The following is an 18,785-nucleotide window of genomic DNA, read 5'->3' as shown; positions in this document are numbered from 1 at the left end:
ACCCCTTTAGAAGATCTTAGAGTACAAAAAGAATCTTTAGAAAGCCTATTTGTTCCAGAGCACCACAAAACGTGGATTAAAAAAAATCAAGGACCTCCTTACCAAGGAACGTGGAATTTAAAGAATATTTTTAATGGACCTCAAAACCACAAAACGTGGATTTCTGTAAAGAATTTTCTCAAGGACATCTTAAAAGGACATTCTTAAAAAATATTATGGACCTCATGACCATAAAACGTGGTTTTTTTAAAGAATATTTTTCATAGACCCCAAGATCACAAAACGTGTTTTTTTTTAAAGAATATTTTTCGTAGACCCCAAGATCACAAAACGTGGATTTTTTAAAGAATATTTTTCCATGAACTTCAAGACCACAAACCGTGGATTTTTTAAATAATATTTTCCATAGACCTCAAGATCACAAAGCGTGGATTTTTAAAGAATATTTTTCTAGGACATCAGACCACAAAACGTGGATTTTTAAAGAATATTTATTCATGGACCTCAGGGTCAAAAACGTGGATTTTTTAAAGAATATTTGTCTATGGACCTCAAGACCACAAAACGAGGATTTTTTAAAGAATATTTTTCTATGGACCTCAATACCACAAAACGTGGATTTTTTAAAGAATATTTTTCTTTGGACCTCAAGACCACAAAACGTGGATTTTTTAAAGAATATTTTTCTTTGGACCTCAAGACCACAAAACGTGGATTTTTTAAAGAATGTCTGTTCCATAAACCTCAAGACCACAAAACGAGAATTTCGTAAAGATTTTTTCGATTGTGACTTGAAAAATTCTTTAAAAAAATTCACGTGTTGTGTGGAGGTCCTTGAGTAAATTCTTTAAACAATCCACATGTTGTGTGTAGGTCCTTGAAAAAATTCTTTAAAAAAATCCACGTGTGGGGGTCCTTGAATAAATTCTTTAAAAAAATCCACGTTTTGTGGTCTTGAGGTCCATGAAAAATTCTTAAAAAAATCATCGTTAAGGTCCATGAAACAAATTCTTTAAAAAATCCGCTATGAGGTGCATGAAAAGGTTCTTTAAATAATCCATGTTGAGATCCAACAAAAAAATCTTTAAAAAATAAACGTTTTGAAGTCTTAAGGTCCGTGAAAAAATTTTTCAACGAATCCACGTTTTGTGGTAGTCCATGAAAAACCGAATCTTCAAAAATTCACGTTGTGAGGTGCATGAAACAAAATCAATCATGAGGTCCATGAAACATTTTTTTAAAAAAATCCAAGTCAGTTCCATGGCAAAATATTCTTTAAAAAGTTTACGTTTTGTGGTCTTGAAGTCCATGGAAAAAAATTAAGAAATCCACGTGCTGTGGATTAAAAAATTCTTTCAAATATTGAGGTCCATGAAAAAAAATTAAAGATCCACGTTGTAAGGTCCGTGAAAAATTCATCTTGAGTTCCATGAAAAAATTCTTTAAAAAATCCAAGTCAGTTCCATGGCGAAATATTCTTTAACAAGTAAAAAAGTGCCGACAGATATATACCCTAAGCCAATTTGAATCGAAACTTGTCCGATCGAATGTATTTAAGGCCTCTTCAGAATTTTGTGCCTCTTCATTCAAGTGATATCATCCTAGCATTTTAGTGAAATTTTTTTAAATATTGGGGAGAAGTACCGAAAGTTGCCCATGAAACTAACTGGATATAATATGACGAATACAAAATGTTGGACCAAATCGGTTGAACAGTTCGACCGCCACATATGGCATAGGGGTTTTTAACACCTTTCGGGCTGTTTTCCCAAGAAAACTGTTACCGTCGTAATGGAGGTATCGAATGCAAATCGCTTGAACAAAAATCAAAGTGATCCGAGAGCAGGTCTTAAAGTGAACTTATCCGAAATTTGTGTGAGAGGTACCAGAAGGAGTAGACAAATATAGTCCATATTCGAACCTGATCTATATCTGGTAGATATATTAGGATGTGCAAAGTATAGATTACATCGGTCACTCCCTTCAAGAGTTATAGTGCGCAAAATTTTTCGGAACATTTTTGAAGTTTTGTGGGGGAGGTACCTGAAGGAGTGGACCGATATAGCCCATCTTCGAATTTAAACTATGTTTTGATAAAATATTACGAAGGCCAAATTTTCTTGCGCTCCAACCACTACACAAGGTGTCATATTGGTTTTTGCAACTTTCAGGCCATTTTCTCAAGAAGTATGGACTTGCCCCTGATGAAACTTGCACTGTCGTGTGGGGGGAAGTGATTACAAGTTGTTGCAACAAAAATCAAAGCGATTCGAGACAGGTCCTAAACTGAACTTATCCGAAACTTTGTGTGCGAGGTATCCGAAGGAGTGGGCCGATTGAGTCCATGTTGGAACCTTATCTAAGTCTGGTAGAAATTTAACGATGTGCAAATTATGGACCAAATCGGTTACTCCCTTCAAGAGTTATCATGCCCGCAAATTTTCCGAACATTTTGGAACTTTTGTGGGGGAGGTACCAGAAGGAGTGGACCGATATAGCTCATATTCGAACTTAAACTAAGTTTGGACAAAATATTACGAAAGCCAAATTTTGAACCGAATCGGTTCATCCGTTCGAGAGTTATCGTGTGCACCAGCCAGCCAGACAGACGGACAGACAGACAGACGGACGGACATTGCTAAATCAACTCCAAATTGTCTGAAACACATTTCGTCCAACCATACTTGGGGTCTAAAACCATTATTTCGATGAGGCACATTTTGCCCGTATGAAAATGTATATACCCTTTCTAGCCTAAAGGCTGAGGGTATAAAAAGGTTACGTTTTTTGGCCTTGAAGTCCATGGAAAAAAGTAAAAAATCCACGTGTTGTGGATTGAAAAATTCTTTGAAAATTCGTTCAAATGGTTTCATAAAGAAGATAAATATATTGCGTATACGTTTTGTCAACAGTCATACGCCACTCTGGACTCCATTCATATTATTCATACGACAGTATTAACGTTTCTTAGAGGTCGCTTAGAAAAAGATATTTAAGGAACTTTTGTTACTTTTAAACCCCATGTTTCACAAAAGACTACTTCCCCCATTCATAATGCTTCCAACATTCTGTTTTCAGTTACTTTCAAATTTATCCTTTTAATATTTTTATTATTCTAGGGAAGAAGAAGAAAAAACAATATTGTTCATTGCAACTGTGCAACACGTGCATGCCTCACAACCCATAAAACAATTTTTATAACTTTTTAAATACAACTTAGCATATATAATGTTACATTATACTCGTTTCAACATGCTTAACACTGCTTCTAGCTTTTGTTTTATTAAAACTTTAAGTTATCTTAAATCTCAACACACTTCTGTTACTCAGACAAGCAAGTTAACTACTTACAAAGCTGAAGACATTTTACAAGGATAACAACAGGAAGAAAAAGAGCAACAAGAAAAACAACAAAAATAAGTCATTCTCAGATTGAAACGTATAATCTACAAAAAACAGGAATTCTAAATCATGGCATATCTTCAGCAGTACTCTCCCTTCAACAAAACGCTTCTCTGTAGCTATATAATCACATTTTACAACATTATTAGCTATTATGGCAAAAGAAAATGGGTCAAAAGATAGAACACTAAATTGTCAGTAAGCGCAATATGGTATGCTTTATCAAAAGCCGGAGTAGGAACAGGAGAAGTGGGTTCTAATGGAAAATTGTATAAAGCCATTGCTAAAATGTAACACAAAAGTAATCTTTCATCTTCAAATGGCCAGGATAATATTTCAATGTTCCATTTGATTGCACCTCCGATTTGTTTTGTAATAAATTTATTTCCGTGTCCAATACTTAATAAAGAATTGCGAGGAAGTAAAAAAGTTTTGAACAAATGTTAGTGATACACTTTATGGTGATGGATTTGATTGTGACCTTAATTGAATTATAAGTTAAGTTTTCAGTTGTAAATCATAAAAAAACACTTAAAGTTCAATAAAAACGAAAGTTGGAGCGTATTATTATTAGTAATTGGTTACATGGTAGCGTATACTTATTTTTGAGGTTGTGAGCTAAATACGAGCCACCATTACACTAGTTTAAGATCCCCCCATGGTCCATACTGTCTTATGATTAATATTAATAAATTTCATGGTGTCGGATGATTGTTGACAGAACTCATACGCATTTGATTATTTCACGCCTCATTCAAATCCATAAGCCTCATTTTTTAAAGAATATCCGTGGAATATTTTTTGACCAATCTTAAGGTCCGTGGAAAAATATTTTTTAAAAAATCACTTTTTGTGGTCTTGAAGAAGAATATTCTTTAAGAAACCTACGTTGCTTGGTATGGAGTCCTTGAAAAAAATATTAAAAAAATCTATGGAAGATCCCTTTAGGAGATCGTCTTTTGTAGAAAACCCATTTTGGGAGTTCTTCTATTTATAGAAGACTCCATTGGAGGTTTTATATCTACGGAAGACCACTTTGAAAGAATATTCTTTAAAAACCACGTTTTTTTTAAATACTCTTTGAAAAAACTACGTTTTTTCTGAATAACACTGTTTAAAAAATACACTTTTTTTAAACATTCTTTAAAAATTCACGTTGTTAAAAAAAATATTCTGTAAAAATACACGTTTTTTAAATATTCTTTAAAAAATCCCCTCTTTTTGAAAATAATCTTTAAAAACCCACGTTTTTTTCTTTTTGGAAAATATTCTTTAAAATATCCATGTTGTTTTTAATATTCTTTAAAAAAATCGACGTTTTTTGAAAAATATGCTTTAAGAAACCTAAGTTTTTTTTTAAATATTATTTAAAAATATCGAGTTTTTGAAAAAATTCTTCATTATATCCACTTTTTTGAAAAATGTTTTTTTTTTTTAATTTTAAATTAATTTTGTTTTTTTTTTTTCGTTTTGAAAAACATTACTCTCTGTAATAGAGGGTAATAAATGAAGTTGAGCCAATGGGGGAATACTCCACTCAAGCAATCGAAAATGAGATTGAATCTTCAACAATAAACAAAACAAACATTAATTTTGTTTTTAATATTTGTCAAAAAGTCAACGTTCTTGTTTTGAAAAATATTCTTAAAAAAAATCTACGTTCTTTTTTTTTTGAAAAATATTCTTTAAAAATTCCACGTTTTTTATTTTTTGTAAAATGTTCGTTAAAAGTCCACTTTTTATAAATAATATTTGTTAGAAAAACCATGTTTTTTTGAACAATTTTTTTCTTTAAAAATCCACGTTTTTTTGAAAAACATTCTTTAAAAAACTCACATTTTTTGTTGAAAAATATTCTTTAAAAAATTCACGTTTTTTGCTGACCATTCTTTAAGAAGTCTACGTTTTGTATAATCTTCTTTTAAGTCTATGTATGTTTTGTGGTATTTTTTCCATTATTTATATTATTATAATTTTTTTGTTTAAATATTCTTTAAAAAATCCATATTTCTTTTTTAAAAATATTCTTTAAAAAATCCAGGTTTTTTAATATACTTAAAAATCCATTTTTTTGAATAATAATCTTTAAAAAATTCACTTTTTAAAATCCCCTCTTTAAAATATCCCCTTTTTGTTTTTAGAAATATTCTTAAAAAAATCTACGTTTTTTTTGCAAAAATATTCTTTAAAAATTCCACGCTTTTTTTTTTGTGTAAAATGTTCGTTAAAAGTCCACGTTTTTTAAATAATATTTGTTAGAAAACAGTTTTTTTTTGAAAAATTTTCTTTAAAAATCCTCGTTTTTTTCAAAAATATTCTTTAAAAAACTCACGTTTTTGTTGAAAAATATTCTTTAAAAATTCACGTTTTTGCTGAACATTCTTTAAAAAGTCTACGTTTTGTATAATCTTTTTTTAAGTCTATGTTTTGCGGTATTTGTTCCATTATTTTATTATTATTATTATTATTATTATTTTTTTTTTTTTTTGAAAAATATTCATTAAAAAATCCATCCAAAATCTTTAAAATATACAGCTTTAAAAAAAATATTCTGTAAAATATCCACGTTTTTTTTTTTTGAAAAATATTCTTTAAGGAGTCCACTTCGTTTTTTACAAATATTCGTTAAAAAATAAACCTGCATTTTTTTTTTTTTTTTTTTTTTTTGAAAAATATTCTTTAAACAATCAAGATTTTTTTTTAATATTCTTTCAAAAGTCCACGTTTTTTTGAATTCTTTTTTTAAAAAATCCACTTTTTTCAAAAATATTCTTCGAAAACTCCACGTTTGTTTGAAAAATATTCTTTTAAAAATCCATTTTTTTGAATAATATTCTTTAAAAACTTCACATTTTTGAAAAATATTTTTTAAGTTTTTTTGAAAATATACTTTAAAATGTCCAACATTTTTTAAATCAATTTTTCGTTGCAATCAAGATTAACGATCATTCTTATATTCTTTAAAAAATACTTTTTTTTAATATTCACGTTTTCTTAATATTTCGTGTTTTTTAAATATTCTTTAAAATATCCAAGTTTTTTTATATATATTTTTTTTTTTTTTGTTTGAAAAATATTCTTCAAAAAATACAGTTTTTTTTTTAAAAATATTTGACATAATATTCACGTTTTTGTGTTTTTTTAATATTCTTTAAAAAAATCCACGTTTTTGTTTTTTTAAATATTGTTTAAAATATCCACGTTTTTCTTTCTTTAATATTTTAAAAAAAAATCCACGTTTTGTTAAAAAAAAAACTTCAAAAACAACACGTTTTATTGAAAAATTCTATAAAAAATTCACGCTTTGTTGAAAAAACGTTTTTAAAAATTACGTATTGTAAAAAAGTCTTTGAAAAATCCACGTATTTTGAAAAATAGTTTTATAAAAATCCGGGTTTTGTTGAAAAAAATCTTTAAAAAATCAACGTTTTAAAATCAACGTTTTGTTGAAAAATGGCTTTAATCCTTTTACTTTCATTTCAGTCAAGTCCTCCTTAAATTATTATTTTGTATACTCTTGTGCGTATACTTTATTTTCTGTCATTTAAACAAATTATACGCCCATTGCTATTAAAATGAATCATACGTTCCCAAGTTCGTTTTTTCAAACATGTTTGATGTGATGAAGTGATTTATTAAGCGTATTTAAGACTTAACTTTGATAAACACTTGCTGTATTTTGCCAAACCAACCTTTTTTAATTATACACGGATTAATCGCCAGCACTACATTAAGGCATTTGCCATTTGAATGTCGAGACTTGAATCGTGAAATTTCACAAGAATATAACTTCAATGCCTCTGATTTAATTACAGCGTGTGTTTTAACTACCCTTTGGCAGATGAAGAACAACTTGTTCTAATTACTGGCGTTGAACTCATGAATGTCTTACTTGAAATGTCATTTGCCTTATCCCCTCCAACCTCGACGACAAGGTGCATATTCAGTTAATACAATGAAAGCAGATTTTGCAGAAATAAAATTGACTTCACATTTAATCAGGGGATTGTTCATGGGTGACAAACGATATTCTCTCTTAGATGTTGCTTTTAATTAAATGTGGATTCGTTTTTTGTGGAGTTCTTGGAACTGTGGCAGGAGTTCTATATTTGTTGGTAGTATTTATTTATTTTTTATTTATTTAAATATTTATTACAATTAAAAATTATAGTAAACTTATAGCTAAAAGCAGTAGCGACTACGGCTATCGGCTTGTTGTTGGTAGTAAGGCTCAAGCATATATCTGAGGTGAAAACATCACTTGAACTCTGTAAGCACATATGTTAAATAAGCACTGCGTCTCATTTTCGCTAAATATGATGCCCGTCCCGTAAGCTGATGCCTTAATTTCAATGTCATTAAACAAATGAGGCCTGCTTGTTAGGGACTAAAGCTTTGGCAATATAAGTTTATTAACTAGAAATTTGTTTGGCTCTCAAACATTTTCTTTATGCATCTTCAAATGTCATTTGAAACGCGGTACCATATGTGAAGGAGAACGAATGCTAGACTTGGATTCAAATAAACGAAACGAAAAAAAATTAGGGAAACTCTACATAAAAACGATTTTCCATTATTTATTATTGACTGTCTTATAAGACGCGCAACCAATGTAAAAACAGAGAAACCACGAGAAACCGGCGAGATAATATATAAACCTATGACGTACATACGGGGTTTTTCAGAAAGGCTAAAAGATGCAAATATATATGACCATACCAAATACGAGCTGGCATTTAAATCTACCAACACACTGAACAATGTGTTTAGCAAATTGAAAAATAAAGTAAATGACGAAGAAAAGTCTAACCTAGTATACCGTATAAATTGCAAGGGTGACAAGTCCAACATATGCCAGAAGGTATATGTTGGCACTACTAAAACGAAATTAAAGACAAGGATATCCGCACATAAATCTGACCATAAAGCACAGAATAAACCTATAGAGCAAAAGACGGCATTGGCTGCTCATTGTACATCGACGGGGCATACCCCTGATTTTAATGATGTCAAAGTTCTCACGCAAGAGAACAACTAACAAAAACGATTCACTCTTGAGATGCTACACATAATTAACACTCCTACCAATATAAGACTTAACTACAAAACTGATACTGACAACTGTGCTCATATTTACAGACACATAGTTAACAAATACAAATCTGACAAACATTAGTTAAAGTAAGTTCGCTGACAATTACACAACGTTAACTCCCTTTAAGTAAGTTTGCAATTGGTATTTTTTGTAAAACTCTTTGCTGATATATGTATACATTTGTAGTTCCCTGATGATGATTGGAGATTCCAATCGAAATATTGGAAATAAAAGAAATCATTAAAAATCACAACATCGATTTTTATTTATAAAAAGCCTATAGCCAAACGATAACAAAAGCAAGCATGAGAATATTCTTATAAACATCCATACATATGTATGTGTGCGAATCCAATGTCATGAAAAAACATTTTCATTTTCTGAAATCAAATTTAAAAACAAAATTTTTCTTTAATGAAATCCTAGAGACCAAAGATGTAATTTTATACAGACACATGTGAAAAATATAAATGTTGTAATTAAATGCCTGTGAATTGAAGAACTTTCTTCTTTTGCACACTCTATCAAAAAGTTTTGTTTTGTGGAATTTCATGATTACATTGTCGGCATTTAAATGCCAAATGTTTTCGTAAAAATGTTTAGGAATTAATGGCAACCCACATGGAATTGAAATGCAATTTATTAAAAGAAGAAGCTGTTTGCTGGATGGAGAATATTTTCTGGCAATTAACAAAAATTTACTCACAAAAACAATGGTTATTGTTGGTTTGAGGTTGGCCCAAGAGAACAGAAGGGTTATATGTATTTACACTGCTTGACTGGTCCTGAGTTAAGGCTAAAACCCTTTCATAACTGTGACTCTTTGCTTAATCATGAACGTAAATAATCTGAGGGAGGGTATAACTAATATTAATACTAATGACGTATACTTGATTGAGGAGTGAAGTATACGCACCGTGGTTTCAAAAAATTAAGAAATCAAATTAAACATATTTTTTAAAAAACTTGAGGACTTTGAAAAATATTCTTTAAACAATTCACGTTGTGTGGTCAGTCGAGCCCTGAAAAATATTCTTTAAAAAAATTCACGTTTTGGGGTCTTGAGGTCTATGAAGAAATTCTTTACGAAGGCATTTTAAAATTTTTTAAAAAAATCCAGGTTTCTGAAGGTCCTTCAAAGATTCTTTAAAAACACCCACGTATTTTTATTGAAAAAATTCTTTAAAAAGTCCATGTTTCTTGGTGCGGAGGTCCTTAAGAAATTCTTTAAAAATGCACGTTTTTTGACATGAAGGTCGTTGAAAGACACTTCTGACAAATATATGTTTCTTGTTGTGGAGGTCCTTGAAAAAATTTCTTTAAAAATTCCCAAAAAAAAAACAAAAACATAACAATTCTTTAAAAATCTACGTTTCTTGGCATGGAGAACTTTAAAAAAATTCTTTCAAAACCCCACAAATTTTAGAATAAAGTTCTTTGAAAAAAAATATTAAAAAAACAAGTTTTCTTAATGCGGAGATCCTTGAAAAATTCCTTTAAAAATACACGCTTTTTGGAAACAAAAAATCATTAAAAAACAGGTTTCTTTTCATTCCATGTTCCTTAGTGTGGAGGTTCTTGAAAAAAATTCTTTAAAGAATCCAAGTTTCTTGGTGTGGGGTCCTTGAAAAAATTCTAAGCTCCTTAGTGTGGAGGTTCTTGAAAAAAATTCTTTAAAAAATCCGTGTTTCTTGGTATAGTGTTCCCTGAAAAAATTCTTTAAAAAATCTAGGTTTGTTGGTGTAAGGGTCCTTGAAAAAAAATTTAAAAAAAAAATCCAAAAAATCTTAGTACTGAGATCTTTGAAAAAAATCTTTAAAAAATGCATGTTTCTCGGTGGGAAGGTACTAAGAAAATTCTTAAAAAACTAGGTGTCTTAGTGCGGAGGTCCTTGAAAAAGAATTCTTTAAAAATTCAAGTTTCTTGCTATGAAGGTCCTTCAAAAAAATTGTGTGCTGCTGGTCTATCTGGCTAGTCTTCTGTTGTTTATATAAATCTGAAGACGTCAAGTGATTTTCTGTCATCTAAAGAAGCCTGCAAAGGTTTTCTTTTGCCTATACCAGAAGAATTCCTCAAGTGGTATTCTGTTGTCTACAGAAGCCTCAAGCGGTCTTCTTCTTTTACCTATAGAATACCTCTACAGGAAGTCTATGGCCTACAGGATCCTTAGGGACAATCTGAACATATAAAGGAATACTTCTGTTGTACATAGAAGACCTGAGCATGCCTTCTGTTGCTTACAGAAGACCTCAAGATGTCTTGTGGTGTTCACAGAAAACTGTAAGTGCATTATGTTGCCCATGAGAGACCTCAAGAAGGTCTTTTGTTGCCCATGAACGACCTCAAGTTGTCTTCCGTTGCCTAAAGAAAACCTCAAGAGGTCTTCTGTTGCCCATAGAAGACCACAAGATGCTTTTTGTGCTCATATAAAACCGCAGAGGTCTTCTGTTGCCACTAGAAGACCTCCAGATATATTCTTTTGTCCATTGAAGAGGTCAATAAGTATTCTGTTGCCCATGGAAGACCTCAAGAGGTATTATGGCACCAATACAAGACATCCAGATATCTTCTGTGCCCCATAGAAAATATCAAAATGTATTATGTTGTCAATAGAAGACCTCAAAATATCTCCTGTTGCCAACAGCAGACCTCCAAATATCTTCTGTGGCTCAGAGAAGACCACAAGATATCTTCTGTTGTCCATGGAAGACCTCAAGCTTACTTCTGTTGTCCATAGAAGACCTCAAGATGTCTTCTGGAGTTCACAGAAGACTTCAAAATGTTTTTTGTTGCCAGTAGAAATTTTCCAGATGTCTTCTATTGCCCATAGAAGACCTCAAAATATATTATGTTGCTCATGAAAGACCTCCTGATGTCTCCTGTTGCCTATAGAAGACATCAGGAGATCTTCTGTTGTCTTTAGAAGCCTCTTCTGATCTGCAGAGAACTTCATGAGATCTTCAGTCGTTTATAAAAGTCGTAAACAGATTGTCTGTCGTTAATAAACTCGCCAACATTTCTTGTCTACGAAAGTTCTCTGGAGGAAAACTATTGTCTAAAGAAAGTCTCTGGAGGACTGCTAGAAAAAATCCAGACCTCTAGAAACCTGTTGCCATAGAAACTTCAAGAGATATTTCCTTCTGCTACCCGGAGGACTTGAGTCGTTTGTAAAAATCCTCAAGATATGTTCTGTTGCCTATAAAGTTATCAAAAACTCAAGAGTTCTTCTTTTGTCTGTAGAAGGTTAAGAGGTCTTCTCTTGTCTACGAAAGACCTAAAAAAGACTATACAGGACTACTATAACAATACAGATCTCTAGTGATCTCCTGTTACCCACAGAAAAGCTATAGAGGTGATGTGTTGTCCATAGAAACTTCAAGAGGTCTCTCCTTCTGCTCCCCAGAGTACTTGGGTCGTTTATAAAACTTTATAAAATGTTCTGTTGTCTATAAATTCATCAAGAGTTCTTCTGTTCTCCATTGAAGTCTTCAAGAGTTCTTTTGTCGTCTTTGAAAGTCCTCATGAGGGTTTTTTTGTCTAAAGGTGGCCTAAGGAGGTCATCTTCTGCCTATAGAAGGTTAAGAGGGCTTCTGTTATCTACAAAAGTTCTCTGGATAAAAACTGTTATCTAACCTATGTCATCACCATATGCCACCATCGCCATGATTGCGGGAAGTTCCTGAGAACTCTATTGGAACTAATGCAGGGGACTCTAGTCAAACGTGTGAGATAGGCAGACCACCACGACCATAAGGTGAATCAATCAAAGACAGTGCTGGTTCTGTGTACGATTAAGAAAAGAATCGAGTAATTCACCCTACCAATGCCGGATGATGTCACCTTGTAGCTCTCCTCCGAAGCCAAGTACCACGGTAGCACTTATTTTACTTAATGTTCTACTGGATCTGCATTAGTTTCTGGTATGATGTTGCGTATAATTATTGCCAACAGTTATACGCCACCAATGACTATATTAATATAACTCATTATCTCTCTATAAAAAAGGCTTATTATACTCTTCATTTCGCCAGAGATTTGCCATAATCTTCTATAACACTTCCAATAGTCTCCCATCTAAAGACTTATCAACCTATTTGTGTGCATTTGTCTTCTTGTGCCGTCAACATTAGCCTCTTCCGCACATTTCATTTAATTAACAAGTCATTTAAGCTCTGTTCTCAACACTCTCACTTTACAAGATTCCACTTAACACCACTATGACCACTTAACTTCTTTATTACTTATCCATTGCTAGGTTTTGATTTTCGTCATCATCAACACATCGTAGTTGAAATGAAATTAGTGCGGTAATTTCTTAGAGACATAATACTCCTGTAGAGATTTATTTTTAGTTATTATTTCCTCTAAAGATGAGATACGGCTTCTAATTTGCCTGTGTAATCTTGGGAAAAGAAAAAGATTACGATGTCTCACAATTTAGGTTAATGTATCCAGGGGCTAAATTCTGTTTTTATGAAAATGTGAAATGAAAAATGTTATAAGAGGAAAAACTATCAAATAAACAAAAATTTCATAGAAAAAAATCCGGCCCCAAATCGAAGCATTATCAACGTGCAAACAGATAAGTTCGTACTTGAAGTGTTTGAGAGATAATATCTTCGAGAGATTAACCGACCTATCCCTGTTGATGGAGAATATTGGTGCCGTATACATAGTGTCCACACTCATACGCCCTGATGCACCATATTAAAATAATTCATGTGCCACTGGGAACTAATAATAATTTATTCTAAAAAATAAGTATTTTTAATTTCTTTTGACTTTTCTTCACACAAAATATCAACGTAAATTATATTTGAGGTTGGTAGAGGTCCCCCAAAAGTAGAAAATAATGAATTTTGCACACATAAACACCGAACATCAATCTGCCTTCAATTGTTCCTGTACATGGCATATATTACTGTCAAGTATTATATGTTACGATGATATGAGTATACACTTTAGCTGTAATGACTTCCCATCCACCAGAAATTCTTTTAAAATATTCTTTCATTTCCACATATGTACATCCTTTTGTTTAATATCCACCCAACCTAACATTGGAAACGCCAAAATATTTTATTTTCGACTACAGAACAATTGAAGAATTCTCAAAAGTGTTGGCGAAAGATATTTATGTCAAAATCACTCAATGACTTGCTATTGTGTTGGAGAAGATTTCTGCAAGTAATGAGGAAGCAAAAGGAACGCAAGTGAATATTCATTCTGACTGACTTTAAGCATTATGACCTCATTTTTTTGTACAGATGCCAAGGCCTGAGAGCTTAATGAAGGGATCCAAATGATTTACTAGTACAAAGGTCTTCAATTTTTAATTTCATTGAAATGATAAAACAAAAACATTTTTTTCGTCAGAGATCAAAAGTCACTGCCCCAAATTCCGGTATTTTTTGTACTCCACCTCCTATCCTTACTTTTGTATTTCAATATTTTGTCTTATTTATTTTTAGCTGGTGTTATTTATGCCACTCCTGCAGGATATATTATTTTACATGCATACCAATGAGAAGCCTTGAGCAATGTGTGTCTCTTCCTTCCTCTTCTACAACCACCATAACCTGTCAAGATATTACCTTAATAAATATTGGCAACATATAATATGTTAAGCCCTTAACGAGGGAGGACACAGGCATCATTATTCTCAATTCCATTATCGTGAATATATGAATGGAGCAGTAGCATGCGTAGTATTATCTGAATATTGTATGTCTACAGGGAATAAAAAGACACGAGCAAAATATCTTCAATAATATTTCAGACAAACTTCCTTGATATGAAAGGCGCCTTTAAAAAAAATCAAGTATTCTTCCCCTACACAAACGCCACATTCTTTACATAATTTTTTAAACTCCCACCTGCCTATTTGAAGCCCTTTACCTATTTCAAAGCACAGAAAATTGTGCCACATCGGGTACACGGATGCGTATACATTACGTCAACATGTATACGACACCTCCCATTCCAAGGGGTGGACTTTTTAATAAAATATTTTCAAGGCACCCCCAAAGGGGTGGATTTTTTAAAAATTAATGTCACGCCAAACAAACGAAAGCGTGTTTTTTTAAAAAAAATTCAAGCCCAACACACAAACGCGTGGATTTTTTAAAAATTAATTCCAAGCCAAACAAACAAAGGCTTTTTTAAATTAATTTCAAGCCTCCATTTCTTGATTGTACTTTTTAAAATTAATTTCAAGCATCCCAATCATAAGCTTGGATTTTTTTAAAATTAATTTCAAGCCCCCAAACTAAAGACATGCTGGGATTTTTTTTTAAATTATTTCAAGCCTCCCAACCAAAGGCTTGGATTTTTTTTTAATTAATTTCAAGCCTCCCAACCTAAGAATTGGATTTTTTTAAATTAATTTCAAGCCTTGCAAACAAAGGCTCGGATTTTTTAAAATAAATTTTTTAGCCAAAGGCGTGGAAAATATTTTCAAGCTTTTCTACAATGGCGTGGATTTTTTAAAAAATATTTTCAAGCTTTTTTACAAAGGTGGAGATTTTTTAAGAAATATTTTCAAGTTTTTCTATAAGGCAAAGGAGGGAAGTTTTTAAAAAATATTTTAAAATTTTTTGCAAATAAAAAAAAAAATACTTTCAAGCCCACCAACAAAGGTGCGCATTTTTTAAAAGAAAATTTTCAAGCGTGGATTTAAAAAAAAAAAAATTGAAGCCTTTCAACAAAGGCGTGGATTTTTTAAAAAATATTTTCAAGCACTTCTACAAAGGCGTCGATTTTTTTTTTAAATTTTTCAAGCCTTTCTCTGAAGGCGCGAATTTTTCAAAAAATAGTTTCAAGCCTCCCATAAAGTTGGGAATTAAAAAAAAAATATTTTCAAGCTCCCCACAGATGTGTGGATTTTTTTTTTTTAAATATTTTAAAGGCGCGAATTTATTAAAAAATAGTTTCTAGATGATGGGAATTTTTTAAAAATATTTTCAAGCTCCCGACAGAGTTGGGAATTTTATAAAAAATATTTTCAATCCTTTTACAAAGGCATGGATTTTTTAAAAAATATTTTCAAGCCTTTATAAAAAGGCGCGAATTTTTTAAAAAAAATAGTTTCAAGCCTCCCATAAAGTTGGTTATTTTTTAAAAAACTATTTTCAAGCTCCCCACAGAGGTGGTGATTTTTTAAAAATTGTTTTTAAGCCTTTCTACAAAGGCGCGAATTTTTTAAAAAAAATGTTTTTAGCCCCCATAAAGTTGGGAATTTTTAAAAAAAAAAATTTAAGCCTTCCCACAGAGGTGAATATTTTTTAAAAAATATTTTCAAGCCATTCTACAAAAGACCCCCACAAAGTTGGGGATTTTTTTACAAAATATTTTCAACTCTCTGCAAAGGTGGGGAGTTAAAAAAAATATTATCAAGCCTTTCTACAATGGCGTATATTTTAAAAATATGTTTAAGCCCCAACAAAATGTTGTTGTTTTTTTTTAAAGTCCACTTCCAAAGACGCTGCGTAGACACAGTGTCAATATTCACACGCCATCGTGGACATCATTATTACGAACCATTCGTCATCCTCCCCCGTATTCATTACCTTCCAACTTTTCCTCAAGACAAGTGTCTTCATCAACAACAAAGTTCTTTGCCTAACTTTCTCTGCTATTGCTGAAACTTGAAGTGGTTAAATTTTCAACTTTTTCTAGCAAAGTTGTTCGTTTGGTCATGTCAAAGCCCTGTAGTCTCAAAAAGTGTTGATTGCTCATATTCATGGGAAATTCGAAAACAAAAGCCAGCTCAGCAACGGCAACATGGACACACAGATAAACACCCTGGCAATTACCTACATCATTATGACCTCCATACAAACTATATTTTTGTAGCCTCTAAATATAAAATATCATCGTCATCATCATCATTGCGAACAGCCTCAAAATTTGTGGTGTGAGAGAAATGGGAAATGTTTTTATCGCTTTCATTGTGTGCGGGTTAGTGACCATGACTTTGAGATACTTGTTGAACGTTTTGGCAAATATGACAGGGGTTGAATGGGTAAAAGTAGGGAGGAAGTATGGTAATTTAGGGAAAATGGAAACAATATCATAGATTACTTCAAAAAATTCCGTATTGAAATTTTATCGATAATATCGGAAAAATTTCCTATAGAAATTTTATCGATAATATCGGAAAAATTTCCTATAGAAATTTTATCGATAATATCGGAAAAATTTCCTATAGAAATTTTATTGTTGTAATTTTTTTATTGTTGTAAAATAATTCAGCTTAATCTCGGGGTTTGTTGTTTTTAAATTTTAAAAAACAACAAGTTTTATTCAAAGTGGGATGTAGTTAAAATTGAATTAAAATTTCCTATTGAAATTTTATTGATAATATCGAAATAATTTCCTATTGAAATTTTATCGATAATATCGAAAAAATTTCCTATTGAAATTTTATAGATAATATCGAAATAATTTCCTATTGAAATTTTATCGATAATATCGAAAAAAATTCCTATTGACATTTTATCGATAATATTGAAAAAATTTCCTATTGAAACTTTATCCATAATATCGAAAAAATTTCCTATTGAAATTTTATCGATAATATCGGAAAAATTTCCTATTGAAATTTTATTGGTAATATCGAAAAAATTTCATATTGAAATTTTATCGATAATATCGAAAAAATTTCATATTGAAATTTTATCGATAATATCGAAAATATTTCATATTGAAATTTTATCGATAATATCGAAAAAATTTCCTATAGAAATTTTATCGATAATATCGAAAAAATCTCCTATAGAAATTATATCGATAATATCGAAAAAATTTCCTATTGAAATTTTATCGATAATATCGAAAAAATTTCCTCTAGAAATTTTATCGATAATATCGAAAAAATTTCCTATAGAAATTTTATCGATAATAAAATTTCCTATAGAAATTTTTTCGATAAAATCGACAAAATTTCCTATAGAAATTTTATCGATAATATCGAAAAAATTTCCTATAAAAATTTTATCGATAATATCGAAAAAATTTCCTATAGGAATATTATCGATAATATTTCTATAGGAAATTTTGTCGATTTTATCGAAAAAATTTCTATAGGAAATTGTGTCGATTTTATCGATAAAATTTCTAGAGGAAATTTTTTCGATAAAATCGACAAAATTTCCTATAGAAATATTATCGATAAAATTCCTATAGGAAATTTTTTCGATATTATCGATAAAATTTTTATAGGAAATTTTTTCGATATTATCGATAAAATTTCTATAGGAAATTTTTTCGATATTATCGTTAAAATTTCTATAGGAAATTTTATTATCGATAAAATTTCTATAGGAAATTTTTTATCGATGATCGATAAAATTTCTATAGGAAATTTTTTATCGATGATCGATAAAATTTCTATATGAAATTTTTTATCGATGATCGATAAAATTTCTATATGAAATTTTTTATCGATGATCGATAAAATTTCTATAGGACATTTTTTATCGATGATCGATAAAATTTCTATAGGACATTTTTTATCAATGATCGATAAAATTTCTATAGGACATTTTTTATCGATGATCGATAAAATTTCTATAGGAAATTTTTTATCTATGCTCGATAAAATTTCTATAGGAAATTTTTTATCGATGATCGATAAAATTTCTGTAGGAAATTTGTTATCGATGATAGATAAAATTGCTATAGGAAATTTTTATAGATGATCGATAAAATTTCCATAGGAAATATTTTATCTATGATCGATAAAATTTCTACAGGAAATTTTTTATCGATGATTGATAAAATTTCTATAGGAAATTTTTTATCGATGATCGATAAAATTTATATATGAAATTTTTTATCGATGATCGATAAAATTTCTATAGGAAATTTTTTGTCGATGATCGATAAAATTTCTATAGAAAATTTTTATATTTTTTATTATCGATAAAATTTCTATAGGAAATTTTGTAGATTTTGTCGATAATCGATAAAATTTCTATAGAATTTTTTTTTTTAACGATTATCGATAAAATTTCTATAGGAAATTATTTATCAATTTCATACTTAAATTTGATCGATAATCGAAAATTCGACAAAAAAATCCTTTAGCAAATGTTATTGAATTTTATTTATGTTTAAGTAACTTTCGTCCCATAATAGTCAACATTATTTCCTTCCTCCTTCCATGGTCTGAACTTGTTGTAATTGCCTTCGTTGTTGTCACTTTAAACATGAATAACATGATACCCTCACAAAGCCCCAGGGCAACAGAACCAAATGTATAAAACGAAACATGAAATAAATATTG

At 30.6% G+C, this 18,785-nt stretch overlaps 1 pseudogene; it reads right to left on the bottom strand.

The window, feature by feature from the left end:
* Nucleotides 1-18,785, bottom strand: part of LOC141403240 (adenylate cyclase type 2-like) — a 214,759-nt pseudogene that overhangs the window by 132,734 nt on the left and 63,240 nt on the right.

Source organism: Musca autumnalis, unplaced genomic scaffold, assembly GCF_047663935.1.
Source record: "Musca autumnalis isolate F117 unplaced genomic scaffold, ASM4766393v1 scaffold_4, whole genome shotgun sequence".
In the NCBI taxonomy this organism is placed as follows: domain Eukaryota; kingdom Metazoa; phylum Arthropoda; class Insecta; order Diptera; family Muscidae; genus Musca; species Musca autumnalis.
Note: the sequence above shows the minus strand (reverse complement) of the source record. Positions and strands in the feature narration are given on the sequence as shown.